This window comes from Gorilla gorilla, chromosome 10 (genome assembly GCF_029281585.2).
Source record: "Gorilla gorilla gorilla isolate KB3781 chromosome 10, NHGRI_mGorGor1-v2.1_pri, whole genome shotgun sequence".
NCBI classification, from domain to species: domain Eukaryota; kingdom Metazoa; phylum Chordata; class Mammalia; order Primates; family Hominidae; genus Gorilla; species Gorilla gorilla.
In genome coordinates this window covers 17,142,458-17,159,891 of record NC_073234.2, presented here as the reverse complement: position 1 = coordinate 17,159,891, position 17,434 = coordinate 17,142,458, and positions in this window count along the sequence as shown.

Here is a 17,434-nt window from a genome sequence, read left to right as displayed (position 1 = left end):
CCTCCCAAAGTGCTGGGATTACAGGCGTGAGCCACTGTGCTCGGCCATGGAGTTAGGGTCTTCGTGGGAGGTCAAGGGAAAGTCTTGTCCCCCAGACCCTGATTACTCCAGAATGCAACATGGGAGAAATTGAAGATTCGCTTCATTTGTTGAGCCCTAAACACCCAGAGATGAATGAGACCAGTTCCCACCTTCAGGAAGTTTACAGTCTGAAGAATGAGGTGTGGAGAGGCCGATCTCTAATTTGAAGCCTAGAAGAAGCAACAAGGGATGACTTTGCTTGGCCCCGAGCTGACAGTCTAGGATGAGAGCAAGTGACAGACGACAGCAACCCCAGCTGAATGCTCTGTAAGTCCCCTACCCCCACCATCTCTGTCCAAGATGAGTCAAAACTTGTGGCACAGGGAGGGAAGCTGCAGTGCCCCCAGGAAAGGAGCTTGTGGCTGAGTAGCTGGGAAAACGTTTGAATGAGGAGACAGCAGAGACGTGGGCCAGATTCCCCAAGGGAAGTGGTAAGCACCCCATAGCTTGAGTCACTGGACTGCTGGGGCAGCTACCTCCAGCTCTGAAGGCAGGCACTGATGGGAATGCAGACAAATCTCACCCATGTTTTGTCTGTGACTGTTGGGTGGGGTCTCTTGCCTTCTCTGCCAAACAAGGCATATTCCAATTTGGCATTTGTGATTAAAAAGAAAGGACACAAGAAAGTAAGGAAGGAAATAGGAGAAAAAAAGAGAAAAGAAAGAATATTCGGCCCTATGCAAATGTGTAATGATCACTGCTCTTTTTATTGAGGACACTGCTCCCTGCTCCTGGTCATGCCCTCACAGGCCCCCATCCACACTCAGAGGTCCCTTCCCAGCCAGAAAGTCTAACGAAAACCCTATCAGAACTAGTCAGAGAGGAGGCTGAGACTCCTGCGTGGCTGGGATCTCAGTGGCTTTCCTGCCAGGTGCATGTGGGGCTGAGTGCTGGTCCTCAGGCATGCTCTTTGGTGGACTGCTCCGTTTCACCACCCCCAGTGCCAGGGGGAGGAGCTTCAGGAACACTGCTGTCCAGCCACTTCTGGGTGCAGGAGGAAAGTACCCCTGTTGCAGGGCAACCCTCTACTCCATCCCAGTCTGCTTCTCTGGCACCTTTCAAAGGTGTTCTTTAAGATGCACAGAAGGCCTGGCACGGTGGCTCACACCTGTAATCCCAGCACTTTGGGAGGCCGAGGCAGGCGGATCACGAGGTCAGGAGATTGAGACCATCCTGGCTAACACAGTGAAACCCCGTCTCTAGTAAAAAATATAACAAATTAGCCAGGCATGGTGGAGGGCACCTGTAGTCCCAGCTACTCAGGAGGCTGAGGCGGGAAAATGGTGTGAACCCGAGAGGCGGAGGTTGCAGTGAGCCGAGATCGGGCCTCTGCACTCCAGCCTGGGCGACAGAGCCAGACTCCGTCTCAAAAAAAAAAAAAAAAAAAAAAAAGGACGCACAGAAAATTTCTTGGGGGAACTGATGAGCCTTCAAAGCCCAGAACAAGAGCGAGAGGCAGAACTAATAATAACCTTTTATCCCGACAGCTATTTCACAGGCACTTGACCCCATTGCCTGTGGTACTGTGTTGTTCAGTGCTCAGTTTCTGCTCGTTGTCTGGACGTAACATAGAAGTCACGGTTTTGCTAAGAAAGAGGGCTTTTTAAAAACTGGCAGAATCTGACCCAAATATCCAGACACTATCCATAGATTACCGCCACAGACTCACAATAGCCAAGACAATTTGGGACAGCTGGATCGGGGGATTTCTAAGTGCTGAAGGCAGCAGGGTTGGTAAGAAGGAAGCTGCTGTCATGAGTTCTAATCTGGCTCTGCAGTGGACCTGTAGAGGAAAAAGTTCATACCAGGATGTCAGCAGCATAAAGGAATTTTTGTAAAAGCAGAAGACTGTTCTTAACACCTCATATGTGCATAGAGCTTACCAGTTTATAAACTGCTTTTCTTTTTTTTTTTTGAGACAGAGTCTTACTCTGTCGCCCAGGCTGGAGTGCAGTGGCATGATCATGGCTCACTGCAGCCTCAACCTCCCATGCTCAAGCGATCCTCCCACCTCAGCCTCCTGAGTAGCTGGGACTACAGGCACATGCCACCATAGCTGGCTAATGTTCATATTTTTTGTAGAGACAGGGTTTTGCTATGTTTCCCAGGCTGGTCTCAAACCCCTGAGCTCAAGCGATTCTCTCACTTCGACCTCCCAAAGTGCTGGGATTACAGGTGTGCACCACTGTGAGTGGCTGATATGGTTTGGCTGTGTCCCAACCAAATTTCATCTTGAATTCGCACGTGTTGTGGGAGGGACCCGGTGGGAGGTAATTAAATCATGGGGCAGGTCTTTCCGGTGCTGTTCTCCTGATAGTAAGTCCCATGAGATCTGATGGTTATTATAAGGGGAAGTTTTTCTGCACAAGCTCTCTTTTTGCCTGCTGCCAACCACGAAATATGTGACTTTGCTCCTCTGTGCCTTCTGCCATGACAGTGAGGCCTCCCTAGCCATGTGGAAGCGTAAGTCCAATTAAACCTCTGTCTTTTGTAAACTGCCCAGGCTCAGGTATGTCTTTATCAGCAGTGTGAAAACAGACAAATACAGTGGCCCTCTAGTTTTATCTTAATGAAGATTCATCTGAATGATGACAGCCTTACTCATCTCACTTGGAAGGCTCTCCTGTAACCACCTCTCCCCAAAAGAGAAGTTAGTGCCCCTCCAGGGAGAAGACAGCATGGTTGCTGAGCAGGGCGCCAGGTCAGTCCTCACAGGTGAAATTCCGACTCAACACCTGTGTGATCTTGAGCAAGACACTCATCTCTCTAAGCCTCAGTTTTCTCATCTAAAAGGTAGCGGTGGTAAGATCACCTACCTATGGCAATGTGAGAAGTCGAAGAACACACATAAAGAATCCAAGTACTGGCTGGGCATGGTGGTTCACACCTGTAATCCCAGCACTTTGGGAGGCTGAGGCGGGCGGATCACTTGACCTCAGGAGTTCCAGAACAACCTGGGCAACATGGCAAAACCCTGACTCTACAAAAAACACAAAAATTAGGTGGGTGTTTTGGCATGCACCTGTAGTCCCAGCTGCTCAGGAGGGTGAGGCAAGCGGATCACTTGAGCTCGGGAGGTCGAGGCTGCAGCGAGCCATGATTATACACCACTGCACTCCAGCAGCCTGGGCGATAGAGTGAGACCCTGTCTAAAACAGACAGAAAAAAGGAATCCAGTACTATTTATTTCACGTAGTATATGTTCAATCAGGATTAATAATTGCATTATTATGATTGAATAGACGTGACCTCATTCTCTGTTGTCCACTCTAATGGGATGCTCTATCCTTGAACTCCTCCCAAGAGAAGACAGAATCCTAAATTGTCCCTTTAATGAATTACTGCTTTACGAATACCTAGAATGAAGCAGTTGAAGGTGTCACTAAAAACTGGCAAAATCTGGAGACTCTAGCCAATTGCAATGGGAAGAGTTTCATCATTTCATCAGTACCACTCGTCAAGGTCCCATAAAGAGAAAATGGGGGCCGGGTGCGGTGGCTCATGCCTGTAATCCCAGCACTTTGAGAAACTGAGGTGGGAGGATTGCTTGAGGCCAGGAGTTCGAGACCAGCCTGGGCAACAAAGTGAGACCCCCCCCATCTCTTAAAAACAAGCAAACAAACAAAAGAATGGCGAGCAAATGGGAAAAACTGATGAATGTGATCCTGTTAATGAACTACTCAAATGCTTGACCAAAAAACAAGGCACTCTTTGGAATTATGATTGACAAGAAGTACCATTTTCCCTTTGGAGACTCTAACATCCCCATATGCCTCCTCTTTTTCCCTCATCTCAACTTTGACTGAAGCCCTTTAATGCTTTCTATAGTGAGGTACATTTCAGAGGAAACGGAGACAGGGTACCTGCCCTCAAGGAGCTTTGTTCTTATAGTGGGGCCAGGGCACAAGCAAATGGAAATGAAACGAACATCAGATGCCCAGGCCACATGCCTCTGGTGCCAGAGCCCCTGGCGGCTCAAGGCCATCAGGACTAAGGGTGGTGGCCGAGCTTCTCCTTCCCTCTCTCTTACTAAGGAGCTGGTTTCCCCTGGGGAAGGTCACTCCCCTTCTTGGATCCTCACCTGTAAAGAGCATGGATCTAAATACTCCCCAAGAGTAAACAAACCTATGATGGCGTCAAAGGGGAAATGGAGAAAGATGGAGGTTTGAGAGGAAGACAGTGAATCTGACGCCAAGACACTTATTTTTAAGGTCAAGGGGGCATTCCAGTGTTGACGGCAAGAAACAGGGAAAGTAAGGGGCGTTAGAGGTCAGGGTAGCTGGAAGTGCAGTTTCAAAACGTGAGCTGATGCACAGGAAGGCCAGAGGGCAAGGCGAGAGAGATGGCGGAGTGAGCAACCTGTGTAGACAGGGCCCACAAGTTTAGGAAGAGGAGAGGGCAGACTGGAGGGTGCGGCAGGGGGCCCTCGGGTCGAGTGATGTGTGCTCCACAATAAGAGAGCCACAGTAAGACACGCACAAAGGCAGACAGAGGCAAAGCCAGGAGCACTGGCCGTTCCTGTTGGTAGAGGGGGCTGGGAGCAAGGAAGAGAGGGCGGCAGGAACTCAGCAGGGGGCTGGCATTCCAGAGCGGGAGCAGCCCCTTCTTCCTTCCTCTCCAGAGACTGTTACGACGACAGAAAATGCACTTACCGAAGGAGAGGCCAGCCAGGAAAGAGAGAAAGGATGGCCACAAGCTCCCACAAGAACACTAAAGTGGCCTCTCCAGCTGTCAGGGGAGGCTGACCCCTCCCACGTGGCTGCCCAGGGTGGGAGGCACACCTGTGCCAGGTGACCAGAGGGTGTCTCAAAGTTGTTCACTCACAGACAGCTCCTGGAGGGGCTTCCTAGTGCACTGAGGGTTGAGTCCCTGGTTTATCGGAATCTCCTGGGAAAGAATGTTTAAAGTCCAGTTTCCAAGGCTGTGCCTCTGGTCTGTGACTTCTAAGGCTCCACAGGTCATTCTGATCCTGAACTCAGCCAGAGATCCCAAAGGCCCAGCGTCCAGTGAGCTTGCGGGAGGAGAGAGGCTTGCTGACAGGTACAGGGTAGCCCAGAAGAGCCGTGGCACCCCCTGCCCCACGCCCAGGAAACACATCACTTAAGTTCCCTGGGACCGCATTGCAGTGGAGGGCGGCAGAGGGGCGGGCGAGAACTGGAGTCTTTGAGGTCTTCCGCCATCCTGGCTTCTTCCTGCTTGGCCTTGCCAGGGACCAGGTGTGCCCACCCTGAGCTGAGACTGGGTCCTGGGTTCCGCCATCATGTTAGCTTTTGCTAAATGGTACTAACAAGGATGATAAAGGAAACCCACAGGTAATCCAGACATCTCAAGGAAGTAATGGTTTGTCTCCTGACCCACAATTATTATCAAAAGCATTTATAGGCCAGGCGCTGTGGCTCACACCTGTAATCCCAGCACTTTGGGAGGCCGAGGCGGGCGGATCACCTGAGGTCAGGAGTTCGAGACCAGCCTGACCAACATGGAGAAACCCTGCCTCTACTAAAAATACAAAATTAGCCGGGCGTGGTGGCGCATGCCTGTAATCCCAGCTACTCAGAGGCTGAGGCAGGAGAATCACTTGAACTGGGAGGCAGAGGTTGTGATGAGCCGAGATAGCACCATTGCACTCCAGCCTGGGCAACAAGAGTGAAACTCTGTCTTGAAAAAAAAAAAGCATTTATAAACTATTGAATTCCACCCTATGAGCTGTGATCTTTGCTAGAATGTCTTATCTGAAGCACTTGTTTGGCTTCAGAAAAAAATGATTGTATCACCAGAGACAAACAGTAATAAGTGAAAATGCATCATTGTAATGGACAATTGTTTAACGATTGAAGTTTTTAAATATTCAAATGTTAAGCTTAAAGCATTTAGCCTGGCACTCTTCCTTTCTCTCTGATATTTTTCACTCTATGTATTTAAACAATTGGCCCTCCCTATTTGTGGGTCCCACGTTCACAGAGTCAACCAACCTCAGATTGACAATATCTTTATTTTTTTAATTTATTTTTTTGAGACACAATCTCGCTCTGTTGCCCAGGCTGGAGTGCAGTGGCACAATCTTTGCTCACTGCAGCCTCCACCTCCTGGGTTCAAGTGATTCTCTTGCCTCAGCCTCCTGAGTAGCTAGGATCACAGGTGTGCGCCACCACAACCAGCTAATTTTCGTTTTGTTTTGGTTTTTTTTTTTTGTATTTTTTTTTTGAGACAGAGTCTCACTCTGTTGCGCAGGCTGGACTGCAGTCTTGGTGCAACCTCCGCCTCCCGGGTTCAAGCAATTCTCCCGCCTCAGCCTCCCAAGTAGCTGGGACTACAAGCGCACACCACAACGCCCGACTAATTTTTTGTATTTTCAGCAGAGACGGGGTTTCACTGTGTTGCCCAGGCTGGTCTCTAACTCCTGAGCTGAGGCAATCTGCCCGCCTTGGCCTCCCAAAGTGCTGGGATTACAGGCGTGAGCCACCACGCCCAGCCTAAGTTTTGTATTTTTTTAGTAGAGATGGGATTTCACCATGTTGACCAGGCTGGTTGTGAACTCCTGAGCTCAAGTGATCCACCTGCCTCGGCCTCCCAAAGTGCTAGGATTATAGGCGTGAGCCACTGCAACCAGCCTGAAAATGTTTTTAAGAAATAAAAAATAATAATGCAACAACAAAAAATAATATAAACAAAAAGCAATACAGTGTAACAACTACTTATATCACATTTACATTGTATTGGGTATTATAAGTAATCTAGAGATGATTTAAAGTATTTGGGAGGATGTGTGTAGGTTATATGCACATACTATCCCATTTTATATTAGGGACTTGAGCATTCATAGATTTTGATAGATTTTGCTATCATGAGGGTCCTGGAACCAGTCCCCCAGGGGGTACCCAGAGACAACTGTACAAGCATCTGGGTCCTAATACGTAACTAACATCAGCATCCTTTGTTAATTGTTGAGGTTCCTAAGTATGTTGGCCAATGAAATGGCTCATAGAAAACAGCAGTCACTGCCAGGCTTGGTGACTCACGCCTGTAATCCCAGCACTTTGGGACGCCAAGGTGGGTGGATCATGGGGTCAAGAGATCGAGACCATCCTCACCAACATGGTGAAACTTCATCTCTACTAAAGATACAAAACAAACAAACAAAAATTAGCCGGGCTTGGCGGTGCACGCCTGTAGTCCCAGCTACTCCAGAGGCTGAGGCAGGAGAATCGCTTGAACCCAGGAGGCAGAGGCTGCAGTGAGCTGAGATCGCGCCACTGCACTCCAGCCTGGCGACAGAGCGAGACTCCATTTAAAAATAAAATAATAATAATAAAAAAGCAGTCAGCTTTAATGCTAATTAGACCCTAACATTCCTCCATTCCTAGAAGTCCTCTCCAAGACTTCATGCATTGGCCATAATAAAGAAGGTGAGGGCCAGCCATGGTGGCTCACGCTTTTAGTCCCAGCTACTTAGGAGGCTGAGGCAGGAGGATCACTTGAGCCCGGGAGATGAAGGCTGCAGTGAGCTATGATCGTGCCACTGCACTGCAGCCAGGTGACAGAGCGAGACTCTATCTCTAAAAAGAAGTAATAAATAAAGAGGATGATATAGACAAAGGTGATTACTGAAGAGATGGAAATTATATCCAGTGATTTTTTTCATTTCATGTTTCAAATTATGAGCCTTGAACGCCTTTGTGTTCTGACAGAAGAATGAACAGATAAATACCACAGGTCTGTATAGGCTTAGAAAGGTATTGGAGGTGCTGATTTTCGTGCCCCAAACCTGAGTCGATAGGAGAGTAACAGATAAGGAGAGAACAGGGCAAGAAGGAACTAGCCTGGGAGAGAGAAGCACCATCTAGTCACTCTGTCCTCCTGCAAAGTACTGATGATCTCTTGTACACGCATACTCCTATGTCCCCCTCCCCTCAGCTTTTTTTTTTTTTTTTTTTTTGAGGCAGGGTCTCACTCTGTTGCCCAGGCTGGAGTGCAGTGGCATGATCTTGGCTCACTGCAACCTCTGTCTCCTGGGTTCAAGTGATTCTCATGCCTCAGCCTCCTAAACCGCTGGGATTACAAATATGCACCACCACACCTGGCTAATTTTTTGTGTTTTTAAGTAGAGACTGGGTTTCACCATGTTTCACCACGTTGGGTAGGCTGGTCTCGAACTCTTGGCCTCAGCTGATCTGCCTGCCCTCAACCTCCCAAAGTGTTGGGATTACAGGTGTGAGCCACTGTGCCCAGGCCCTCTTCCCCCACTTTTAATTTTCCTTTTGCCTTTCTTGTAGCTTGATAACATGACCTGTATCCCCACCTGCCTGTTTTATTCTTGGGCTGACATTTGTGGTGCATTTTAAGCTGGAATTTCTGGAAACAGAAAGCTACAAGATCCACAGCAAAAGCTACAAAATGCAGTGGTGGAATTTCAGGCACCAGGGCATCGCACGGAGGAGACATTCCAGGGCCCCAGAGTGGGTGGGGAAGCTGCTGAGATCCTGAGAGCCTTCCAGTACCTTCAGACCCCACCACCCTGGCAGCAGCCTGCCCAGAGTCCACTCCCTTGGGCGACTCTGCTTAGGGCTCCCCCATCATCTAGCCGGTGGCAGGCAGCCAGGAGCTACTCGCCTTCTTTAATTTAAATGTACACCCGGGTTTGCAGTAAGTTACAGGGACAAGGGTCTCCAGGAGTGGACCAGGGAAGGCCCTGCCCAGGTAACCAAGCCCATGTCAAGCAATCCACAGTCCTCAGGATTCTTCCTCCATGGGTGGGGTTTTGATTGTGTGTTTTAAAGATGCCTTCATTGTAACAATTAAAGGATCAGAATAAATCTGACCACAATCAGTACTTTAAAACCTTCTTGCTTTGCACTTAGAGAACCCTTGGCATGGCCCTGCTTGCCACGGTGACTGACAACAGCGACCCAGACAGACAGAGGACACTCACTCGCTACAAATGCTGAGCACATAAATATTTACTTAGGCACAAGCAATGGCCTGAGTGCCTTTTATGCGGTGGGGAGAGAGGAATGAATCATGCAGGTTGGCAGCTGGAACAAGACGGGGAGAGGAAGGGGAGTCTCTTCTCTGGGGAGCAGCTGTCTTAAGAGCTGCCAGAAATAGGAGAGGGAGGACTGGAGCTGGGGGAGCTTGAGAGCCCTGAGAGGATGTGAGAGAGGACGACCGGTGGGCAGCCCTGGGAGGACCCCACCTCTGCCTGGGAGGAGCCTCAGGCTGTTGTCTGCCAGCCAGTGCCAAGGGCTGGAGGGGCCCCGGCGGAGTCTCACCACTGTTTGGAACAAAGAGTAGTGGAATCCCAGCCCTGCTCCCAGAGGGCGGAGGACGGGAGGCAGGGATGAGCACACCTGGTGAGGCAGGGTTCACCACGGGGCCCCACGGAACTGCCAGGGGCCTGCAGTTCTGCCCTACCCAGTCCTGGGCTCCAGAAGCCATCTGCCAAGACGGTGGGCCGGGTGTGCATCGTGCTGCAGGGGTGTGTCTTCTCCCACGCCAGGAGCACCGTCACCCCTGTTCACACCCCGCCCCCAGCCTAGACCTGGTTTTTCCTACAAAACCCCACCGAGATGTTATCTTCCATCTCACTGGGGTCAAGGAGTGGCTGACTGCCCGGTAGCAACAAAGGACTTTTTGAGCCGCGGAATCCACAGGTATCAACTTGGATCCTGGGGCTGGGAACAGAAGTCCCAACACCAGGTAGGGGGTAGCCCGTGGACATGCAGGAGGCAGCCCCAGAACCAGGGAGGGGGCGGCCCCAGGACAAGGTGGGGGCAGCCCAGTGTGCATCCCTTCCTATCTAACCCCTCATCACTGGGCTGGTCCACCAACAAGAACTGCTTAACCTGGGGCTGATTCTGTGACTCCCCATTTGACCACTTCTCTGCTTTAGAGGGCAGCTGAGAGAGAAGGAAGGAAGGAAGTAGATTCTCTTTGGTCCTTGTTCCCGGCTTGGGTAAGAGAAAGGAGGTGTTCGCTCCTCCTGAGCCAGGCCCTGGCCACCCCCTTTCTGCTGTCCCTCAGTAGACACCTGCACTGTGATCCTAGGCATGGTGGCTGTGGTGGAAGTGGAGGTGACGGGGTCATGGGAGGGAACATCTCCAGCACAATGCAGCTTTAAAACCACTGCCTCTGAAGCACGGACTCTGGAGTCCAGCTCCCAGGAAAAGCTTCAGATTAGGATATTTCTATTGTTACTACATGTAGGCACTTTGTCAGTTGCACTGTAGCTTTTCTACACTGTACTGGCATGGGGTGTGAGGAAGTTACGTGCAGGGACAGCAGCTCCCACCCAGGACTAACTTCTGCAGGAGAATTATGATAGCATCAGGAAAACAACAGTAATAATCCATTCTAATTGAGAGGTTATGGTGTACTAAGGAATTTAATCCTTACAGCAACACGATGAGGTTGACTCTGTTATCCCATTTCACAGATGAGAAAACTGAGGCTTAGAGAGGCCAAATTACCTCCCACAATCACACAACTAGCAGGAGTCCAGGTCAGGCTTCACACCCAGTTGTAGAAAAGCCTGTCGGGAGAGAAATCGGGAGACCCTTGCTGCTGTTTAGGCCAAATTCTGCCTCCACCTACCACAAACCGGGAATTGGTTCTTTATTCCTACTTTTCAGAGCCTACCTTCCTACAATTACTCAGGACAGGAAATCTACCACGCTGGCCCTAATTCTATAAATAGTGGAAGAGAATGCGTTGACTGGAAAGCTTGAGAGAAATGTATAAGATGAAGTGCTTTTTATATAATCTGTTCAAGTTCACAGTGAGGCAGGAAACCAATTTTCCCCAAACCGAGAACTGAGGAAAGGGCCATCCTTTGATTCTTACCTCCCTTTCTCACCCCTGTGGCCAGAGAGGTGTTGCTTTTAATAAAGCAATTTCCAGGTGGTGCTTGGAACTCCACGGAACAAAAACCCAGGAGAAATGGCTTGGGGGGTGGGGGCTGCCATTTCCTTCATTTTTCTCTGTTTTCCTTTACTTCCACCAAGCTAGAGATCACAAAACAAGCCAGAGACCCCACCAAATCCCAGGGTGGGGAGCTCCCCCTAGTGGCCCAGTGGGTCCCCCTGTAGACCCCCCTGGGGTCTTGACGAAAGAAGGGAAAGGAGCAGATGTTTGAGCAAGTCTAGAGTCTTGTATAAGAGAGAATGATCCACTCCTGGGCATACACCGAAAGAATAGGGCAGGGACTCAAAGAGATATTTGTACAGCCATCCATAACAACGTTATTCACAGTGGCCAAACAAGCCAAGTGTCCATCAGTGGATGAGTGCATAAACAAAAATGTGGTATAACCACACAATGAAATATTATTCAGTCTTAAAAAGGAATGAAATTCTGCCACAGGCCACAACATGGATGATCCTGAGACATTATGCTAAGTGAAGTAGTCAGACACCAAAGGACAAAAACTGCATAATTCTACTTATATGAGGTACTCAGAGTAGTCAAACTCAGAGATACAGAAAGTAGAATGGTGGTGGCCGAAGACTTGGGGGAGAAGGGAATGGAGAGTTATGGTTTAATAGATACAGAATTCCAGTTGGGGATGATTAAAAATTTGGGAGCTGGTGGTTGCACAACAATATGTGTATACTTAATGCCACTGAATTATACACTTAAAAATTGCTAACATGCTAATTTTATGTATCTTTTATCAAACACAAAAAATAAAAATAAAAAAGAGAAAATAGTTCCACCAATTTTTGTGGAAAAAGCACATCTTTTTCCAGGTTTCTAGAAATTTTGCCAAATCACTCAATTTTGGTTGAAATTCTGTGTATTTAGTCTCAGCCTAGAATGAAATCGAGGGTAAATATTGTATTGAAATTTATTTCATTGAGGAGAATAAAATGTGGTCTTAGGCTGGGCGTGGTGGCTCACACCTGTAATTCCAGCAATTTGGGAAATTTGGGAGGCAAAGGTGGGTGCATCACTTGAGAGCAGGAGTTCGAGACCAGCCTGGCCAACATGGTGAAACCCTGTCTCTACTAAAAATACAAAAAAAAAAAAAAAAAATTAGCCGGGTATGGTGGCATGCACCTGTAGTCCCAGCTACTTGGGAGGGTGAGGCAGGAGAATTGCTTAAAACTGGAAGTCAGAGGCTGCAGTGAGCCAAGGTTACACCACTGCACTCTAGCCTGGGCAAGAGAGCAAGACTCTGTCTCAAAAAAAAAAAAAAAGAGTCTTAGGGAAGGATAGACAGGTCAATGGAACAGAATAGAAAACCCAGAAACAGGCCTACACAAATAATGCCCAACTGATTTTTGTCAAAGGTGCAAAAGAAAATCAATGGAGGAAAAATTCTTTTCAACAAATGATGCTGAAGCAGTTATACATCCATAGATTAAAAATACGAATCTCAATGTAAACCTCACATTTTATACAAAAATTAATTTAAAATGCATCATAGATTTAAATGTAAAATATGAAACTATAAACTTTTAGAAAACCAGGGGAAAATCTTTAGGACCCAGGGCTAAATAAAGAGTTCTTAGACTTAATAACAAAAGTATGATCCAGAAAAGGAAAAAAATCAATAAAGAAAAAAGCCCTGTTAAGAGGATGAAAAGACAGGTTACAGACTAGGAGAAAATGTTTTCAAACTATATCTGACAAAAGTTTATATCTAGAAAATAAGAACTCTCAAGACACAACAGTAAAAAAAAAAAACCCATTAGAAAATGGGCAAAAAACATGAACAGGTATTTCACTAAAGAGGATCTATGGATTGCAAATAGACACACAAAAGGACATTCAATGTTAACCACTGGAGAAATGGAAATTTGAAATCACAGTGAGTTATCATTACACATCTATCAGAACAACTCAAATAAAAATGGTGACAACACCAAATGCTGGCGAGGATGTGAGGAAACTGTATCTTTCATATATTGCTAGTGGAAATGTAAAATGGTTCAGCCACTGAGGAAAACAATTTGGCAGTTTCTTAAAAAACAGTTTCTAAACATAGACTTACTATATGATTCATTAATTGCACACCTGGGCATTTACCCCAGAGAAATGACAACTTATGCTTACACAAAAATCTATACTTAAAAGTTCATAGCAGTTCTATTTGTAATAAGTGAAAATTGGAAAAAGCCCAGATGTCCTTCAGTGGGTGAATGGTTAAACAAACTCTGGTACATCCATATCATGGAATACTACTGAGCACAAAAAAGAAAGAAAGAAAGAAAAAAACTATTGATACATGCAACAATTTGGATGGATCTCAAGGGCATTATGCTGAGAAAAGCCAGTCTCCAAAGGTTACTGGATGAAAGATACTCTGTATGATTTTTGTAACTTCCTGTGAATCTATAAGCATTTCAGAAACAACAAAGGCTGGGATAAAACCCACTGCAACTCTGCAAGACAAGGAAGAGAAGGGAAGTAAGCTTATGAAGAATTTGCCCTGTGCCAGGAGGTCCAGGACGTCCAGGACACGGGCCAGGCAGTCTGCATGGGTCATCTCATTTGATTCCTTCAGAGCCCTGTGAAGTTATGCAGCATCCCATATTACAGACAAGGAGATCAAGGCCTCAAGTGTTATAATTGTGTTTCAAACCAAGTCTGTCTGACCCTAAAGCCTCCTCTCTTTTAGGGAGCCGAAGTGTATATGAACTTTTGAAGCTAAGTAGTCACGTCAAAGAAAAATAAGTTTTGCGTTGTCTGCCAAAGTTACCACCATCTCAGAAGTGAGCCTGTGCACTTTATTTCGATCAGTCATCATTGATTGAATGGTTCATCTCCAGTTTATTCTGTTTGATATCATCCACACAAGCTAATCACAACAAAGCCCTGCCTTCTGATAGTTTATGTCCTTCCTTAAATGCCACTTTTGTTATGTCACTCTCTAGCCAAAAAATCTAGGTAACTATTTTTTCTTTTATTGATACATAGTATTTTATACGTTTATGGAGTACATGTGAGTGTTTGTTACATGGACAGAATGTGTAATGATCAAGTCAGGTGTTTGGGGTACTTATCCCCTTGAGTATTTATCATTTCTATGTGTTGGTGACATTTCAAGTCCTTTCTTCTACTTCAAAATATATATAATACTGTTGCTAGTCACCCTATTCTGCATCAAACATGAGAACTTATTTCTTCTCTTTTTTTTTTTTTGAGACGGAGTCTCGCTCTGTCGCCCAGGCTGGAGTGCAGTGGCGCAATCTTGGCTCACTGCAAGCTCCGCCTCCCGGGTTCACGCCATTCTCCTGCCTCAGCGTCCCGAGTAGCTGGCACTACAGGTGCCCGCCACCTCGCCCGGTTAATTTTTTGTATTTGTTTTAGTAGAGACGGGGTTTCACCGCGTTAGCCAGGATGGTCTCGATCTCCTGACCTCTGGTGATCCACCCACATCGGCCTCTCAAAGTCCTGGGATTACAGGCGTGAGTCACCGCACCCGGCCTTATTTCTTCTGTCGAACTATATGTTAGTACCTATTAAACAACCTCTCTTCATCTCCACTTCCACCGACCCACCCTGCCCATTCTCTGGTACCTATCAATTCTACTCTGTATGTCCATGAGATCAAGTTTGCTAGCTCCCGCAAATGAGTGAAAACATGCGTTACTTATCTTTCTATACCTGGCATATTTCACTTAACATAATGACCTCCAGTTCCATCCATATGGCTGCAAATGACATGATTTCATTCTCTTTTTATGTCCAAATTGTATTCCATCGTGTGTATATATGACATTTTTTAATTCATTCATCTGTTAATGGACATACAGCTTGTTTCCTTACCTTTGCTATTGTGACTAGTGCTGCAATAAACATGTGAGTGAAGGTATCCCTTTGATATACTGATTTCTTTTCCTTTGGATAAATACCCAGTAGTGGCATTGCTGAATCGAATGGTAAATCTATTTTTAGTTTTTTGAGAAATCTCCATACTACTTTCCATAGTGGTTGTACTAATTTACATTCCCTCCAGCAATGTTTAAGAGTTCGCTTTTTTTCCACATCCTCCTTAGCATCTGTTTTTTTTTACTTTTTGATAATAGCCATTCTAACTGGGGTGAGATGATATCTCTTTGTAGTTTTGGTTTACATTTCCCTGATTGTTGGTGATATTGAGCATTTTTTCATATACCTGTTGGCCATCGTATGTCTTTTGAGAAATGTCTATTCATATCCTTTGCCCATTTTAAAAAATTATTTTATTTTATTATTATTATTTTTTAAGACAGAGTCTCGCTCTTGTCGCCCAGGCTGGAGTGCAGTGGCACGATCTCGGCTCACTGCAACCTCTGCCTCCCGGGTTCAAGCGATTTTCCTGCCTCAGCCTCCTAAGTAGCTTGGATTACAGGCGTGGTGTGCCATATGGTCTATCCTGGAAAATGTTCCACGTACCGATGAGAAGAAGGTGTATTCTGCAGTTATTGCATAAATGTTCTGTAAATATCTTTAGGTCTATTTAGCCAAAAGTCCAGCTTAAATCTGATGTTTCTTTTTAAATTTTCTCTCTGCTGAGAGTGAGGTATCAAAGTCCCCCACTATTATTGCATTGGAGTCTATCTCTCTCATTAGATCTAGTAATATTTGCTTCATGATCTGGGTGCTCTAGTGTTAGATGTGTATATATTTAGAATTGTTATATCCTCTTGCTGGATTGATCCCTTTATCATTATATAATGACTTTCTTTGCCTTTTAATTTTTTTTTTACTGTTTTTGACTTAACGTCTGTCTTATCTGATGTAAGTATAGCTACTTCAGCTTGCTTTTAGTTTCCATTTGCATAGAATATCTTTTTCCATCCCCTTACTTGCAGTCTTTATGTGTCTTTACAGGTAAAGTGTGTTTTTTGTAGGCAGCATACAGTTGGATCATTTAAAAAATCCATTCAGCCAATCTATACCTTTAAGCAGAGAATTTAATGTATTTACCTTCAAGGTTATTATTGATATGTGAGGTTTTGTTCCTGTCATATTGTTAGTTGTTTTCTGGTTGTTTTATATGTTCTTTGTTCCTTTTTCTTTTATTGTTTGTCCTTATCGTTGATGGTTTTCTGCAGTGACACCTACCACTCGAGTCTTTTCTGTTTCTCATTTGTGTGTTTGTTTACCGGTGAGTTTTATATTTTTATGTGTTTTCATGATGGTAACTGTTGTCCTTTGCTTCCAAGTGTAGTGCTCCTTTGAGCATTTCTTGTAAGGTTGACCTCGTGGTGATGAATTCCCTCAGTTATTGTTTGTCTGAAAAAGACTTTATTTATCTTTCATTTATGAAGGGTAATTTTGCTAGATAGAGTATCCTCTGGTGGCATTACTTTTCTTTTTTCTTTTTCTTTTTTTTTTGTTGAGACAGGGTCTCACTACGTCGCCCAGGCTGGAGTGCAGTGGTGCGATCTCGGCTCACTGAAACCTTCCCCTCCCGGGTTCAAGCCATTCTCCTGCCTCAGCCTCCTGAGCAGCTGGGATTACAGGTGTGCACCACCATGCCCTTCTAATTTTTTTTATATTTTTAGTAGCGACAGGGTTTCACCACATTGGCCAGGCTGGTTTTGAACTCCTGACCTCAAGTGATCCGCCTGCCTCAGCCTCCCAGAGTGCTGGGATTACGGGCAGGAGCCACGCGCTTGGCCACATTTTTAAATGCTCAGTATCTCTAATCACGGGGAAATGCAAACTGAAAACACAATGAGACATCACCTCACACCTGTGAGAATGGCTATTATCAAAAAGACAAATGATAATTATTAGTGAGGCTGTGGAGAAAAGGGAACCCTTGTACACTGTCGATGGGAATGTAGGTTAGTACAGCCATTCTGGAAGACAGTATGAAGGTTCCTCAAAAAAATAAAAATAGAATTACCATATGATCTAGCCATCCCATTTCTGGGTATATATCCAGAGGAAGTGATATGTTGCAGAGATATCTGCACTCCCACATTCATTTCAGCATTATTCACAATTGCCAAAATATAGAAGTAATCTAAGTGTCCATCAGTGGATGACTAGGTAAAGAAAATGTGGTATATGCACAATGGAGTACTACTCAGCCTTTAAAAAGAAGGAAATTCTGTCATTTGTGACAACATGCATGGAACCAGAGGGCATTATGCTAACTGAAATAAGCCAGGGACAGAAAGACAATACTGTGTCATCTCACTTACATATGGAATCTAAAGAATTGATCTCATAGAAACAGAGAGTGGCAGGGCTGGGAATATGAGGGGGAGGGATGGGGAAAGGGAAGAGGTTGATTAAAGGATATGAAGTTTCACTTAGACTGGAGGAACAAGTATTGGTGACTGTTCTGCACAGTGACCTCAGTTAATAATAATGTATTGTATATTTCAAATTGCTAAAAATAGATATTAAATGT